Here is an 18,392-nt window from a genome sequence, read left to right as displayed (position 1 = left end):
AAACTGACAAAATAGTGAGTTAAATATAGATGTCTTGCTAACTCGTTGTTTGGGGACTACTCCCTTAGAATGTAAACTTGCCACTGGTTTGAATGATGAGTAGTGGGGCATGCTATAAATACCAGGAAAATAGGAATCCTAGCAAAGTAAGGCTTGCAGATAAAAGAATTTAGAATATTGAAAAATATTTTAAAACAACAGAAATGTCATTGGCATTAGAACTTTTATGAATGGGGAAACTGAAATCAGATGAGGTGATTGAATTAGACTAGGTGACAACATTCAGAATAGGAAGAGAACTGTTGAGACTCAATGAGGACTAGACAATGTCATAATAACAGTAATGTGTTCTTTGCTCATTAAATCACTGTGTTAAACTTTTAAGTTCCAAGTTCCAGGTATTGGCCAAGATGTTGAAATATGTGATGCCCTTGTTTTTACAGAAATAAACACTAAATCAGAAATTGTATAATTCACTCAATTCTAATCCTTAAAAATTTCATACACATAAAAACTATGGACCAAAGAAACTGAGTAAATCAGTCAAGTCCATATGACAAATATCAGATGATATACTTTCAATGGGTTTAATAGCAATTCAGTGTTCTTTTTATTACAAATTTCTACTTATTACACTAGAACACTGAAGATATACTTTCCCATATGAGACACTATCAATAATTGGCTATTGACTGTGAAATGTTATTGGTCTAAAGAGAATTCATGACTAGTGAAAAACTGACTTTGCTTTTCAGTGTCAGTATACAAATAGAAGGGAATAATCATTTCATATTGTCTACCTATTCAAAGAACATTTCATGATACATTAGGTAAAATAAAACTTTTATTAACATTAATTCTTGTATTTTTGTTTCAACTTAATTGGCAATTATAAATGTTAAGTCATATACATGACTTGAATTATGTTCTCTTAGATGTGTTCTAGAGGCACTGTTATGTCTGAGAGGAGACACAGCCCACACAGAGAAACAAATGGTAATAAAATTCAATACAGGGTAACTATTGTAAGATAATTATGGAGAAATTGCTCAGGATATAATTAATACAAAATTAACTCTGATAGACAGGAATTGGTGAAATGATTAGTTTAAATAATGTGATTGAATTTAAGAAATAAATAGGGTGAAATTTCGGTAAATAAAATATTTATCAAAAGTTAGAACAGGAGCAGAAATATTTTAAGGAGTGAAGTAGTGCTTTAGACAATGTATGGAATGTGTGAGAGTTAAAGGGTGTCAAAGTTGTAAAGGTGGATGGATACACTCAAAGTCACTAAGAAAAAAATGAAAATTTTTATGAAATATTCAAGAACTTTTTGTCTCTGTGATATTATATTATTTTACATTTATTTCTTTTAATTGAAAACTCAATACTTCAACACATTATTCGCATAATTGTAAGCTTATCATCTCTTTCCTCCAACTTCTCCTTGTCTCTTGCTTCATCTTTCTAATTCATTAATTTTTCTTCTTTATTTTGCATGTATTTGTATGCATATATGAATACAACCTGCTGAGTCCATTTAATGATGTGCATATATATATATGTATTTATAGATGACCACTTAGCATTGGGTATTTTATCAGGGAATAACCTGATTCTCCCTCTCTTAGCAGCCATTCCTTAATTGTAATTTCTCACCTACAGGTGAGTCCTTCAGAGATTCCTGCCAGAAACTAAGGTGGTCATTTTGCAACTGATTTGGTCATTTTTGCAAGAGCATTTAATTTCTTTGAAGACAGAGAAATGATGAAAGAAATATTAGAAAGCAGTAGGGATGGAAATTAAGAGTGCAGAAGATTGTTAAAATGAAGACTGCCCAGTGAAAGACCTGTTCTACAGGAACATTAAGTCTTTGAAGAAAGAAATTGAAGAAGATATCAGAAAAGAGATCTCCCATGATCTTGGATACGTAGAATCAACATAAAAAAATTGACAAACCTACTAAAAGCAATTTGTAGATTCAATTCAATCCCCATCAAAATCCCAACAGAATTCTTTACAGACATTGAAAGAACAATAATCAACTTTGGGCCAATGAATACAGATCAACAAAAGACAGACAAGGCAACCTGATATCATCAGCATACTCCCTGACGGGCCTCTCGCAGGCCCCCAAGCCAAAAGTGGCCCAGTCATTCCCAGTCACTGTGGAGGACATGTCTCTACAGGAAAATTAAAAAATCCAGAGCCTTCTGTAAAAGACCATACTTTTCTGGATGATGGAATAAACATGGAAGATAAATCAAAATTTCAATAGGAAAACTTCTATAAGTGATCAAAGATCAAAGCTAAGAGAGTGTATAAATGACATTGTAATTGTTGGTTTGGTAGACACAGGTGCAGATATTTGTATCATTACTATAGAATCTTGGCCTCCAAACTGGTGTCTTCAAGAGCTAGATGTTCAATTACTGGGAATAGGAATGCTATGTCAAGTTAAACAAAGCATGAGATGCGCTGAATGCATAGAGCCAGAATGACAGAAACAAAAGCTGGGGCCATATATGTCTAATAGTGCTGTGAATTTATGGATTGTGACCTACTGCGGCAATGGAATACCCAGATTAATATTCCTGAAATCCCAGACTCATAATTCTGTGAAGGATATTATCAAGTATTATACACCAAAATTAACATCCTTTCAGGCTGCGCAAGAACATAAAGCACTTAGCAAACCTTTAGAGGTACCAACAACCCTATGTTTAAATGGTTAACTGAGAAACAAATATGGGATAAACAGTGGCTGTTAGCAGAAGATAAACTGCAAGCTTCAGAACAGGGGTACAGGATATGCCTTCATTGGTCCAATGTCAGCCTTTGCCACACCTTCTACATATACCTGAAGGCTTAGTCCTTCTATTCTTGCCATTCCCAGAGGATATATTATTCCTAGGAATTCCTTGTCTACAATCCCTTTTTAGATGTTCTATTCTACCACAATTAAACCATTTGGCATTTTGATGTCTCCTTACACCTTTGGAAATTGCTTCTCCTACCCAAGATTCAGTATGATAATCAAATGTCTCAACCTTCATTGTACACAGAATGCAAGCCAAAAGTTACAATAGCTTACTTAAATTCTTTTAGATCATTCATTCCTATAGGTAACCAGCTACCTTCTTTGGATCTTGTTGGGCCTTTAGAACTTGATCCTTTGTCAGAGTAGTTTGCAGGGTAGGAAGCTAAAACCCTGGGTAACTCATCTCTGACAAGAACTGGCAATGTTAAATCCCATCCTTGTACCTTCTTTCCATGATCATCAGCTCCAATAATTTCCTCAATTGTTTCAAATCTTTTCACTACTGTCTTTTATAAAGACAGAATCTCCTGGCCTGTATATATTTCTAGTGATTTCATCGAAGCACCCAGCCTCTGGTCTTCATTCTGAACATGTGATTCTAAGGTCTGAAATTTTTTCTTTAACGATAACACCTTATCCTTTGATGTTATTTAGATAGTGTGCAGACTGCCATCCTGAAGAGATACTCTATCTGCTAACATATTACAACTTTTAACAAATTTTGATTGTCAAATTTAACAGTATGAATTCTTTCAGATAATTTCTCAATACCCTTAGATATGTATTCAATTTTTTTCTCTCAAATTAATGTTACCCTTTTCAATAGTATTTTTTCAGGTAATTTTTGATAATTGATGATATTAATCCTGTCAGCGAGCTGTTCATTGATAGTCTGTAAAGACTGTTTCATTTCTAAAAGTGCCTCATTCTTAGCTCTGTTATCAAATCATTTTCTTAAGGATATAATATGAAGAAAAAATCTTAGTCCCAATATCCAATAAATGGATGTATCACAATGACCACATAAACCTTGCAGAATACATTCCAAAGCATTAGCAAAAAAGCTAGTAAAAAATTTTCATGGTAATGTTTTCTGCCATAAACTTTCAAGTTTATTGATTTATTAAATACTAAAATATTTACCTGGTATAAAGTCCAGTAAATTGTTTTAGATGTAATAATCTTTATTGTCCAGCAGGTGTCGTGGTTACAGAGTCGCAACTAGTGGTGCAACCTGGTACTAGGAACAGTCCTGAGCCGCTTAGGTTTCCAAATCTTGGTGCTGGTTAAATACTTAAATATGCTTTGTTTGATGAATTAAAAGCAATTAAATCAATTCTATTCACAAAGCAAGAAGCCCAGAACTCAGGAGCTAGTAGTACAAGCCAAAAGCTGCGCAAGTCATTACCAGGCAGGGAATGCATCTGGGAATGCTGCAGTGTGTTTGAGTGTGTGTGTGTGTGTGTGTGTGTGTGTGTGTGTGTGTGTGTGTGTGTGTGTGCAAGCTTGAGAAATTTCCAAGTCACCTCACGCAGTTTGCTGTGGACTGTGGACCCTTTTAGACCTTTAATCTGGTTCACGTGGTAGGTGTGGATCTCGGCCCCGTGTGGGTTTCAGATGAAGAAGGACATGTTAAAAAAAAATTCCACACTAGCTCAGAATTGAATATCATAGAGGGTTATTTATTTAGGGGTAAACACACAGATCACAATGTTCTTCTGGAAATGGGAACAGCAACCGATTGCAAAGTTGGAAGCGATGCCAGAATCCCGCTTTACATATTCATATAAAATATAAGAGGCCACATCCATGTGGGTGGGAAACTTAAAGGTTACTGGCTGTAGGAATTGCTACAGCTGTCCGAGTTATCTAGAGGAATACAATCAATAGAATGAGTACTAAAAGGAGGTTTACATGACGCAGCTTACATGATGCAGCTTTGGTAGTATATCAGTGCCTGTCTTCACACTGGAAAGGCTGAAAACTTTTAGCTGCTCAGTGCAGAGGCTCAGAGTGCTGTTCAAAGTGCCAAGCTGGCTGTACAGTGGAATTTTGGAAGGCCACTGGTCTTCAGTGCTTGTTGAAAGGCTGAGGAATCTTCGTTTATTAGTTTGAGATGGTGTCTCATTATTTGGCCCTGGCAGGACTTAAGCAAATAGAGATGTGTCTGCATTTGGCTCCCAAGTGATTAGTTTATAGGTGTGACCATGCTCCAAGAATCTAGGTTTTGTAATCGGCGCAGAATGGCAGTAAAAACATAAGCAGCAGTGGCAGTTGCAAAAAGTTAAATGAATTCATCAGATAAACAAAATATCAGGCCAAAACAAACAACAACAAACACAAAAAAACCAAACTGCAACAAAATAAAAGAAGAACCACATCCAAACAAAACCAAACAAGCAAACAGATAACATAAAAAACACAACCAAACAAAAAATTCTAAGCAGACAAAAAGCAAAACGTTTTTTTTGGTCTTATTTCTATGTCACTGACACTACTCATATTTAGAGTGGATCTTTCTATTTCAATTAATGTAATTAAGGGATACCCTATTCCAGACTCTCTCAAGCTGACAATTTCCCTTTCCCTTTCCCTTTCTACCTAATCCCTTCTTGTGAGCTCATATATTAAATATGTTTTTAAGTAACAGAAACTTCACTAGAAACAATATAAGGGAACAAAGATCTATTTTTTTCATTCAGTTTAAGAACATATAATACTTTTTGATATTTCAGGACTCCTTTTTCCTTTTCCTATTGAGACAAGTGGCTTCAGTCGCATGCTGTTATCATTAAGTATTTCTTTCTTTATATGTTCAATATTTTAGGTTTGGTGGCAAAATATGTAAAGATTCCCAGGAGCACAGAATGTACTATTTACATTGGAAACATTACTGACTCTTGGCTCAAAATATGTTAATATTGTAAGAGATCGTGTTCATGGACTTGAAAAAGTTTTTCTTTGTTGTTTGCCTGTAAGATTCACTTGAGACTTATGCAAAACACAAGTTCTTATTATTTTGGGGGTATGCCTCACTGGAAAGTGAACTATTTTACAGAATACAATGATAATTTAGAAAAATTATGTGTTATTTCTAGTAAGTGCAGCCATTAACTTGATTAACTTATACTTAGTATTTCTATATAAAGTGTTAAAAGTTGAAAAGTGAAAAAACTGAGAATATGAAAGAACTCACACTTAGATATAAATATAAATGATAAAATTGTGTGCAAATATTTAATGAAGTAATTTTCAAAATTTTATTAAGACATGAGACATGAGACTTTTTATTTTAACAATAATAAACTATATGACCCCTAGGGCAATAAATATAGTAAGAAGAACAGATAATTTGTCCCTCATTGATAATTTTAGCTAATTCATTTGCATTCATAAGAACTTAATATACAATAAAAGAAAGGCTACCTCCAAATAAAGGGATTAAAGGACAAATTTTGTAAATAATACATACACACACACACACGAGAAAACAGGAAGCTACAAAGTGCAAATAATTTTAATTGTTGCTATTTTTCCTATAAATTTGCACAAATCTTAAAATTATACAGCTTTTCGTGTCTTAACCGAGATTTAAAATGATTAAATCATGAAACTTAATATGCTTAGAGAGATTTCAAATTTTTAGTAGTGTCATTCCTTATTAATATTGCTTTTGTGTACATTAAATAAAATATAGAAGCCTTTTATCTAGCATTGATTATAAAAATGCTTTTGGGAATTCTATGTTTAATTTTGAGTTTGAGTTTTCTTCTTAACATTGGACACAATTTTTAAATTTTACCCTTATATACTTTTAATTATACATATTTAGTGCCTGCAACTTGACAAATAATTACTCAATATATAAACACAAAATTAAGATAATTAGCATTTCCATTAAAGTTACAAATGTGCGATTATTGGTAATATTTTATTTTAATAGTTAATGAATTACTGCCTGAAGAAAGATTAAGACACCAATCATAAAATTATGAAATGATCTAAGAAATATGACATAATCTTCATAAATAAATATGGACTCTGTGTGTGTCTAATTTCATATGATTGGGTAGTCATAAATATTGTATATGCATTTATATATAATTTATACATACACACATACACAAAGATAATTATTTTTCTCTTAAGCTCTTACCAAATGTCCCAGTGTGTGTGTGTGTGTGTGTGTGTGTGTATGTGTGTGTGTTACTGATCATTGAGTTCAAAGCAAGTAAGTGCTAAGCAGACATTTTAACATGACCTACATCTCTAGTGCTGTTTTACATTTTAAATTTTGAGCAGTAGTGTATATAATATATATTGTATATCTTATGCCCCTCCCCATTTCATTTTTCTTCTCATATTTGTTGACTCCCATCTTCTTCCTGAGTAGTCAAGCTTTCACATTCTTGTCTCTTTCCCTTCAGTGTGCAAGTCTTTAAAGATAGTCTCAGCTGCTGTGTATTCATGCTACAATCAAAACAATTAAAAAAGATAACATGAAAGCAAAAAAGAAATAAAAAATATATTTTGTTCATTCACTTTGTTGCTCTAGAATCCTTACTAATTCAAAATTATAAGAGGTAGACTGGGTATAGGAGCAACTAGATGCTCACCGTATTGTAGAATCAACCAGCCCTTAGAAATCTCCTGTATTTGTTGTAATAAAGAAATCTGGTAAATGGAGAATGGTGACAGGTCTAAGAGCTGTCCATAAGGTACCACACAATCCTACAGGTCAGGCAGTTATAAAAAGATCAAATTGAACTATAAAGGATATGCTAACCAAAAAATACCCCCAGAAATAGATTACATAATGCTTATAAGCTTAAATTTTCTTAACACTAATGAGAAAGGGACAACAGCAGAAAGGCATTAGATAATAGAATCAAATCAGTCAATGTATTTCAAGGATGAATTGACCTCACAATAGAAACCAGGAGATGTGCTACATTTAGGAAGGGGATTTGCTCTTGTTTCAATAGGAGAAGAAAAGTTATGGATGACATCAAAATTAATAAAGATTCAGTTTGAATAAGAGAAATCACTTGAGAAATGATGGCTTATCCTCAGAGGTGACTGGTGAGGGAGAATTGTCTGCATTCTGTCAATCATGTTTTAAATAAACACTTATTGGCCAGGCAGGAGGTGTAGGTGGGAACCCAAACAAGCCAGCCTTTTCATGTTACAGAATGGCGCACCCAACGTGGATAACTGAATCCACAGAAAACCTAGAAAACCTTGGGAAAGACTAGACTAAAGACTAGAGTAAAGCATTTCAGTTTTCAGCTGAAGCAGGAAAAAAGCTGCGCTGTTTTAAAATGCCGGCTTTCTGGGCTGTCCGGCCAGGGAAAACTCTGACTCTTTCAAACAGGCCATCCTGACTATGAAAGCATTGTTGCAGCTTGCTTCCTGGCAAGGACCTTAAATGCCATAGGAGCTTTTGACTGTTGTTTTCTCCATATTCCTTAGCAAATTAAAGACCCATGTTGTCAGAAAAAGAGAGATCTACAGTAAAGAGAGATTCAAAGAGTAAAAAAAACCTCTAAATGGTTTACAATATGCTAAAAATATATGAAGGCTTAAAAAAATGTTTAAAGCCTTAAAATAAAAAAGAAAGAAAGAGAATAGTTGGGTGTGGTGGTACACACCTTTAATCCTTCTTATTCCTTTGGGACTCAAGAGATTCACCCGCCAAGGGCCAGGGTCCCAGCTTCAGGTTTTGTCTTGGACTCTGAGCTCCAATTTCCGCGATTAAATCGGGACCGAGGGCCTTCTCAACACCGACCCACGTGTTCCAACTGCCTGGACTCATTCCTACAAACAACACCGGCTTCTAACTGTGAGTTTCCCCACTCCAGCCAGTTTAACTGAACCTTTTTAACCCGGGATTGACCAGTCCTCCTGGTATTTCCGGGCTGGGGCGGGGGTACTTCTCCGCCCCTTCGCTGGTGTTCATTACGGCTTGCATCCTGTTAAACCCATGCCTGGGACAGCTGGCCTGGCCAGCTCCCAGCACTCCTGCACCTGGGGGCCCAGGGCCTCCAGTCTTCTTCCTCTTTATTTCATTCTTTTCTTCCTTCCTATCTTTCTCACGGATGGATTGGCTGGTCCGGTTCAGCCAATAGCATCCCACATGTGCACCTCGGATGCTTGGACACATGTCCGGATGGTTGCATGCATCTCACCCAAACAGGGAGCTGTTCCCACTGGCTCGAGATGCCACGTTTTTTGCGGGTTTTTCACAGTCTTGATCTGGAAAAGCAAGCCGTTCCAGCCTAAATATGCCTTACTTAAAATCCTTCACACCTATCCGTCTTTAAATTGTCTGTTTGCGCAGGTTTTCACGATTCACATTCTAAATAACAACCGCTCACAGCAGGCGGCCCCCGGCTTTTAAAATTCCTTCTGGCCATTACATGGTGCAGTTTTTTCGGTCCCAGCCTTTGGCTCCCCTCTGCGGCTTAAGGTTCTGCATGGCGGCTCAACAACAGGGCAGATCACACCTTTAAATCATTCTTTATTAAGCTTAAAATCCTTACAGTTCTAAAATTGTAACTTTCCCCACAACACGTGGTCGCCGCCATGTTCATTGGGGTCAGGTGACTTTATAGCTAGATTAACTGAGAGCCAGGTCACGTAACCAAGCTCTCTCATTCTTATGTATGTCCTGCCTTTCCTCTCTCTTCCCCTCCTCGGTGTTCACTAAAATCCTCTCATTAACTCTGATTACAGGTGGTTTGCATAGTGACACGCTTCTAATAGGGCCCATCAGAAACATGCACTTTGCCTAATTCCTGTTCAATCTTTCTATGTATAATAATTATTCATTACATCTCATTTCAGACTACAAAATCATAAGTCTCATATTTTAAACGGGTATGTACTTTTACCTCTCTTATATTTAATATTAAGCTGTTCTAATACAGTCAAGCTCAGACCCAACCTTCCAGACAGATTCTATATTGCAGCTATACCTAATACACAGCCCTCAGCTGCTCAGAGATCTGGGGAATGTGATATTTAAGTATTTAATTATTTAAAAATCTTTTCATAACAAAAAGAGACAGGTTGGCTCCTAGCAAGCACTCTGTTTCCTCCAAGAAGACAGAAGACAAACGGTCACAGAACAACGTCCATCTGCAGTTCACTTTGACTGCCAAACGCTGACCATTGGGCAAAAACTGCCTTTTATCTAAACTAAAGACCTCCAGACGTGGACAGAATCACTGGAATCGACAGCCTAGCTGCCCAGGTAAGGTATGCCTGTCTTCCTACAGATTTCTTAGCCCACAGGGTCTTCTGAAGCCTGACAGGCTCTATGCTAAACAACAAAGGTCAAATGGAAAATTCAGCAACCAGAGAGGACCCAAAAGTGTAGCTCCGGGTGCCAACCAAGTAAGTTCTCTGTCATTTTTTAATCAGTAACTCAAGTAAAACCTTATCCTTCTCAAAGATCTCTGACAGTCTGATAGCTAAGAGGTTTTGCCAGGTTGCTTCACCAAATAAAAAATACTTTTCATTGTACAAAAACATGTCACAGCCATTATACAATACATATGTCTAAAATTTCTGTTTTTACAAACCCAAGGAGTTCTTATGAGTTCCTGGGAGCCGAATTAAAGAACCCACCGTAAACAGGTCAGATACATAAGCCCTCAATTCCCTGGTCCTAAAAATTTTTTTTTTCTCAATTTAACTTTGTCCTCTGTAATGCCAACACCCAAACCAGGTACAAGGAACACCAGACATTTCCATGCCACAGACACCTGTCAGGAGCAGAGACATGTCTCTCTGTCTCCCTCTTCTTTAAGTAATAAATGTCTTCCTCTGTAGGGCCCTGTCTTCTCTGTTCCTTGAGGCCAAAGCACAGGATGCAAGAATTGTTTATGCTAACCAGCTTAACTTCCCCTGTTCATTCTGGCAGCCCGAGGGAATTAGTTCAAAGCCTTGTTTCTGTCATTGCTATGTTAATTTCACCTGCTAAGAAGGTCCTCATGGGCGCCCTAAATCTCCTCCCATCTGTATGTCAGGGTTCCCAGCTCAATACCCCCTGCATGGAGGCTCAGGCAGTCAACACTATGATCTCTCTCACTCCCAGGTGGGAGGGGGGCTCTTATCCTCTTGCCTCCAAGTATATAAGCCTACATGTGCTGAATAAAGATTGACATTTACCCTTTGGATAAATGATTCGATCTGTGTGTGTGTGTGTGTGTCTGTTCAACCCCTAGGATATTTATCCATTCTTGTGGACTTGATTCGGGAAGCGTGCACCTGAATCGGGTGTGGGGATTCACAGAAAAGTGCAAGCAGCACCCCTCTTCTTTAAGTAATAAATATTCAGCTTAATGTTTACCCTTACGTCTATTTATTATGTTCTGTAAGTCTTTTATCTGGCCTGCTCTTTGGGCCGCATGGCGGGACCAGCTCTGCCACTCGACACGTGGAACCTGCAACCGTTCTGGCGGCAGCCTCTGCCTGGACTAGCCTGCCTTGGTCACCTGCCAACATATTATCTTTTAAAGAACAATAATCCCAGCACTGGGGAGGCAGAGACAGATGGATCTCTGGGAGTTCAAGGATAGCCTGATCTACAGAGGGAATACCAGGACAAAGATATGCAGAGAACCTGTCTCAAAAAGCCAAAAGTTAAAAGTAAAAATAAAAGAAATAGAGGTTAAAATAAAGCCACGGAAAGATGGAAAATACACAGAGAATCTTGATACTGTATGCTATTACACTCTCTTTGAATGGTTTAAATGCTGAGGAAGGAGCAACAGCTGCTAAAAGATATTTGCTTATAAATGCAGAATTAATCCAAGATAAGTATTTTGAAAATACCTTGGCTTCAAAATTGAAGTCAAAAGGTATGTTACTTTGGAGAAGAGATTTTGCTTTTGTTTCCACAGAAAATGAGAGGCTGTGGATTTATTCAGTTAAGAAAAATCATCTTTAACCTAGGGAGACCACCTGAGAAATCTCCAGTAGGAACAAATGGCCCAGATGTCTGAGTTCTTCATCCAGAACAGATTCAAGACTGCTGCCTGAGATGGTCAAGACTCACAGGATACATTAGTCAAGACTTGATCATAACTCTAAATTTTCTTAGGTCCCCATAAGATTTCAGCACCCCCAACCAGCTGGAAGTAGCCTGGAATACTACGCCCACATTCCCAAAAAATGGACTATGGATATTTTCCTTTTTTTTAAAAAAAAAAAAGAGGGGGAAGTGGTGTGGGAGAATTGTTTGTATTCTGTCAATCATGTTTTAGATAAACTCTGATTGGCCAGGCAGGAGGTGTAGGTGGGAAAACCAGACAGGAAGTGGAAATGATGCAAGGAGATCAGGAGAATTCTGGGGAGGAGGAAGTTGATTCCTCCCATTCCTGTCCAGATCACCGAAGCATCAAGATGTGAGCTGCCCCACTGAGAAAGGTACAGAGCCACATGGCTAAAATAGATCAGATAAATGGGTTAATCAAGATGAGAGGGTTAGCTAATAAGTAGCCTGACCTAATGGGCCAATCAGCTTTATAACTTATAGAGATCTCAGTTTGACTTTTCTCTGGGACTAAACAGCTGGGGGGACGGGAAGGACAGAAACACAAACAAGCAGGCCTCACTCATGTTACAGGTGACAACCATATTCGTAGTAAGAAAACCATAAAGGGTTGGGGAAGGGTTCTGTTCTTGTCTTTGCAAGAAAATACTCATCTTCAAAAAGTCAAGAGACCCTGGACATCTAGATGCCTAAAGAAGAAAAGATAATTATCCAGATATGATCACCAAGCAAGCAGAATTATTGCTTTTGAGGACATGTAATATAAGCATAAGAATCTCTGAAAATAATATAAAATAATAATCATGACTCACTTAAAAGTCAAAGCTGACTTTGGAGTTGAACACTGGCTTTGTCCTTTCCTACATCCAGGCATGTTGTTAAAATAAAAATTCAGAATTTCTGTCTCATGTTAGGAGCTATGCTATGCGACAGGAAGGAAAAATAATTTAGAAAAACATTTACTTTTCTTCATACCTATTTTTGTCTCTTTCATACCTTTCATTGAATATATATGCCTATATAAATAATGTTTTCCACAATGAGCAATGAATTTATTGCAGTCATCTTTGAAGTTTCCAGGAAGAAGATAGAGCCCCACAACAATAACTCCGTCTGGTTGATATGATGTCACGATGCTTATAGCACTACAATAAGACCTATTTGGGGTACCATTCCAACTTGTTTAGCTGAAATGGTGCACTATTTTTATAACGTTCTGGTCAGAACTCCAAATAGTAACCTCAGAAAAACCCTACCTAATACTCAGACCATTTGATATTTTACCAGACAGTAATCTTGAAACTTAAGCATTATTTTACTTTCACAGGATCCCATAGAAGAAAATATTATCCTCATGACAGCTGGAAATAATTCTAGAAGACAATGTCCCTTTTCCAAACAAAGTTTGTCCTCGAGGGTAGGGACATCATTTAGGGATTGATTATAATTGGTATACGGTTGGGGATTGGGAAAAAATTTTGTAGGCTCAGGGATCACAATGGAAAAAAATGAGGAAAATTGGATGAAATAATAGATGAATGTGAGCTTACTCACACAAATAATAATAATAGTGAGTAATAGAGTGAATATTTGTGAGATAGTATTTATAGGTAATTTATATTGGTACAGATTCTTATATATTGATATAAACTTAAATTATAATGAACATGTTCCCATTTTAGCCTACAATATTTGTATACCTAGGCAAAGTTATTTTGTCATATTGTATGCATGCATGCTTCCACCTCTGCTTAAGACATTTTATTTATTGATACAATTTTAGGCTATATTTGTCATATACCAATATACGTTTCTACCTCTGATCAAGATACTTATATTTTGTTTACATTTTGAGATCATTGTCCTCATTTGTTGCATAGTTGTTTAAAGATTGTCTAATATTCTAATATGAAGTCTTAGTCTTTAAGTTATATAGGTATTAAGATTCATAGGTCAATAGTCATCCATGTTTGTCATACTTACAGTTAGACTATTCAGGTTCTTGAGATACATGGAGATTGTATTCTGCATAGATAGGTAATCTTCAACCACTACAAAGAGCTGTAGTGGCATTTAAATAACTTAGAGTTCTGTTGAAGTAAGACAGGATTGCTCCTGGTAGTACTGATCTATTCCCAAGAGAATGCTGAATACCGAAGACACTCCACTAGGAACTTTTTTTCTTCTTGGCAAAACTGGTCTTTGGGCAAGGAACTGCCCATGCATTGATCACTGACAACATGCTTGATTTCTGGACAGGACAAGAAGGATACAAGAAAAAAGACTGTCAAATCTTGCCAAGACAGTTTAAGACGGTTTTGAAAAGTGCCCTGCCTCTGATAATGGTCTGTCAGTTGCTCTAGACCTTAGCCAAATTGGTTGCTCCAACATTGCAAATGAGGCTTTGGGTGATTGCCCAGGTAGCCAGTTGTCCAGATCATTTGTTACACATTATGGAAGTTGCTTGATTGCACTTTCTGCTTACTCAAGTAATATTATTTTCATTCTCAGGTCTTCATTGGGGTTGAAGACTAGATAGTTGTTGTGAAATCCCTCTCATGACTTGGCCAAGTTATTTATTATACAAGACTTAAACTCATTAGGATAGAATAATTATTGAGATATTTATCACATTTCTTGCTTGATATTGTTTATGCTGTCTGTAATTCTTTATATTTTATACCTGATATTTATTCTTATTGTATATAATTTTGTATTAGGCTTAGAACTCTCTTATTTAAACAAAAGGTGGAGGTGCTGTAGGAATTCCTACAGCCAATAGCCTTTAAGAAACCTGCCCACTTGAGTGTGGCTTCTTATACTATATGCCCATGGAAAGCGCAAGTCCGGCTTCTCTTCTGACTGTGGCATTTGGTTACTTTTCCCCATTTGTGCAGAGAATTGTGATCTGTAAGTCTACCCCTAAATAAATAACCCTCTCTTCCATGCAATTCTGAGCTAGTGTAGGATTTCTTTTAAGTGTCCTTCTTCACCTGACTAACATAAAAGGTGAGGGAAGGGAGAAGAAAGGAAGAGAGTTAAAAAGGAAGAATGAGAACAAAGTCTAGGGACGAAAAAAAAAGAAATGAGAAGAGTGCAAAGGAGAGAAAAATTGGTAAACTTAGTGGCGACTCCCTAAAGAATAGGGAACTTTATTCAAAAGAACAGTGTTAGAAAAAATAACCAGAGTTCTCTGTGACTTAAAGTTTTGGTAAATATAATATCTCTTACTTGTTCTAGTACATCTAGAAGAACACAGGATGGAGAAAACATAAAACCTATTATAGTGTCCCCTAAGTTTGAAGTATCAAATTTAATTCTAAATGGAAGTTTTTTTAAAAAAAGATTTAAAGTAGATATGAAAAAATGGGTAAATGGCTCAAGGAGAAAGAATGCATGCTGCGTAAGTATGAGAACCTAAACTCTAATTCCAAGCACCCATGGAGTGCCAGCACAGCTTCACACTCCTCCCAAACCCAGAATATCAATACAGACCCCATCAATTTCTAGGAATTTTTTGGCTTTTCTGGATATAAAAAAATAGATGAATTAAAGACCCTAAATTGAGAGATTGTAGAATGAGGGATCAGAACATTGACTTTTTTCTCTGCCCTCCAGATCTGCGTAAAAATTATGTCCACCACAGATAGATGCATATACACACTAAGCTTGTAATCAACTTGTTATACTCAATTTTGAATAAAACATACTTCTGTTTATTTTTATTTTACTTTTTAATTTTTTTCTGTTTTTTATTGCTTTATAAATAATACAATTGATAATTTCCACTTCCTCTGCTTCTAACATTTTCCTCCCGCTCCCCTACTCACCCTCCCCCTCCCACTCTAGTCCTAAGAGCAGTCAGGGTTCCCTGCCCCATGGGAAGTCTAAGGCCCTCCCAGGTCCATCCAGGTCTAGGAAGGTGAGTATCAAAACAAACCAGGCTCCAACAAAGCCAGTCCGTGCAGTAGAATCAAAACCCAGTGCCATTTTCCTTGGCTTCTCAGTCAGCCCTCCTTGTCAGTCACATTCAGAGAGTCCGGGTTGATCACATGCTCCATCAGTCCCAGTCCAGCTGGCCTTGGTGGCCCATTAGATCTGTCCCACCGTCTCAGTGGGTGAATGCACCCCTCGTGGTCCTGACTTCCTTGCTCATGTTCTCCCTTCAAATGAGGCCACAGAGTCTTTGTGTATATTATTAATTAGTGTTAGCCTAGTTACACTATGTAGACCCAGAGATATTGAACATAGAAGAAGAGACTATGGCGAAATGCATAGATTTCCTTAGGTGAGGGAGATAAAACCAATTTTACAGGTGGACTGCAGCTGGAGGAGAGGAAATATAGAACAGGAGGATAAGGAAGGAAGAGAGAGGGTAGGTAAATAGTGATGATGGAGGGAATTCAGTGAGAGACAGCTAGAACTGAGGGGCATTTGAGGGGTGGTATAGAAACTTAGTTAAGTGAAATTTATAAAGGAAATCTTAATAAAGTGTACACAAAGAGATCTAGATGTCCATCTTCATATTAAATATGTGTGTGGCCATACTAGTTACACATAGCCAAATGCCATCCCAAGTTTAACCAGAGAAAAACAATATACTCTACCTACAGTCTTATGACACATGGATTATTATGCATAAATACCTAATGTGACAGAAGAGAATAAGGTAGGTGAGTATAGAGGATAGGACAGGAGGGACATTTCTATACTCTGAATATAAATATTAAATGTCCCTTAGGGGCTTATGAACTTTTCAACATTGTACTCCAAATATGGTAAGTTTAGAGAATCTATGGAACCTCTAGGATAGAAGGAGTCTTGCTAGGAGAAGTTACTCACTGGAGAAAGATTCAGAGTTTTTCAGTGTTGCTCCATTTCCTTTTCCCTCTCTGCTTGTGTCTGCAGGGCAGTATGAGAAGCACGTGGAGGCTGCTTTCTCTACCCTGTGGCTTGTATTCCTTCCAGCATTAAGCTAGTTCTTTCCAAGTCATTTCTGATTGCCATCATAAGACTTATAAGCAATTAATACCAAGAAGCACCTTTGAAAATATACATAATCTATAGACTTTGGAACAACATGGTAGACTAATAAGGAAAAGTTTGGAATTGGGAAGTAGACAGGCATTAAATGCTAAAACTATAGAGTTTAGTTTTTTTTTCTTTTTTTGGCTTGATAAGGAAGACCAGAAACAAAGAGAATTACTAAAAGTGAATGCAGGACCAAGAAGATTCACAGGACAACATGGACTCTGGAAGCTGCTGGCCTTGAAGTTCTTCACATGATAGTCTGACAAAGAATCTGCTGAATTTTTCTGACACCTAAACTGAGACTGAGTTTTAACAGGGTGGAATAATGAACTTGGCAGAGGAAATTTCAAAGAAGAGTACAATTAGACTGTGGAATGATTGTACTCACAGTTATAATCAAGATCCTTATAGTAAATAGCAATAAATACAGAAAAGCTATATATATTTAAATGTTCAGTTTTTGGCAGATAAATGGCTCACAAAGTGTAGAAAAAGCTTGTTCATAGAAAGCAATTGTAATATTTAAGGGAATAACTATTGTTAATCATTATATCAAATAAAGGAGCTGTCTTAAAGGCATTATTCCATACATCATAGTCTTCATTTCAGAGAAATGCCAATTCATTTTAAAAGACAAAGTCACTGAAGTATTTTCCTGGACTTAGAAAGCAACTCTGAAGTAGGATTTCTTCAAGGTCAATGTGGTAACCAATCTGAAGAGCTGGAACCTTCACAGTTTAGACCTTTAAAAAACTAAAGTATATTATTACTTTGAGAAAATTAGAAAATAAGTAATCGAGGTATGTGTGGTGCGGGAGAATTGTCTGTATTCTGTCAATCATGTTTTAAATAAAACGCTAATTGGCCAGGCAGGAGGTGTAGGCGGGAAAACCAGACAGGAAGTGGAAATGATGCAAGGAGAGCAGGAGAATTCTGGGGAAGAGGAAGTTGATTCCTCCCACTCCTGCCTAGATCACCGAAGCCGCAGGATGTGAGCTGCCCCACTGAAAAAGGTACTGAGACACATGGCTAAAATAGATCAGAAAAATGGGTTAATCAAGATGTGAGAATTAGCCAGTAAGAAGCCTGACCTACTGGGCCAATCAGCATTATAACTTATAGAGATCTCTTGTGTGGTTGTTTTTCTCTGTGGCCTGCCAGCTGTGGGGTACCAGGCAGGGACAGAAAACACAAACAAGCAGGCCCAACATGTTACTATGTGATAGTCAGGATAAAAGACCAGCAAAGAAAATTTTAATAGATTTCCTTCTGTGTTCTGGAATAGCTTCTCTGATGGACTATTCCTTAAATATGCAGTAATAATATTGAATATAGATGGTTTGTTGTCAGTCACCCCTGCATTGTTCTACATGAAGGAAATATTATTATATACTTCTAATGTAGTCATACAATAAAATGCAAAGTAACTTAAGGATTTTTAAAGTTATAAAATAGTCCTAGGACAGTAGTTCAGAG

The sequence above is a fragment of the Myodes glareolus genome, chromosome 17 (assembly GCF_982192425.1).
Source record: "Myodes glareolus chromosome 17, mMyoGla1.1, whole genome shotgun sequence".
Lineage (NCBI taxonomy): Eukaryota > Metazoa > Chordata > Mammalia > Rodentia > Cricetidae > Myodes > Myodes glareolus.
Note: the sequence above shows the minus strand (reverse complement) of the source record.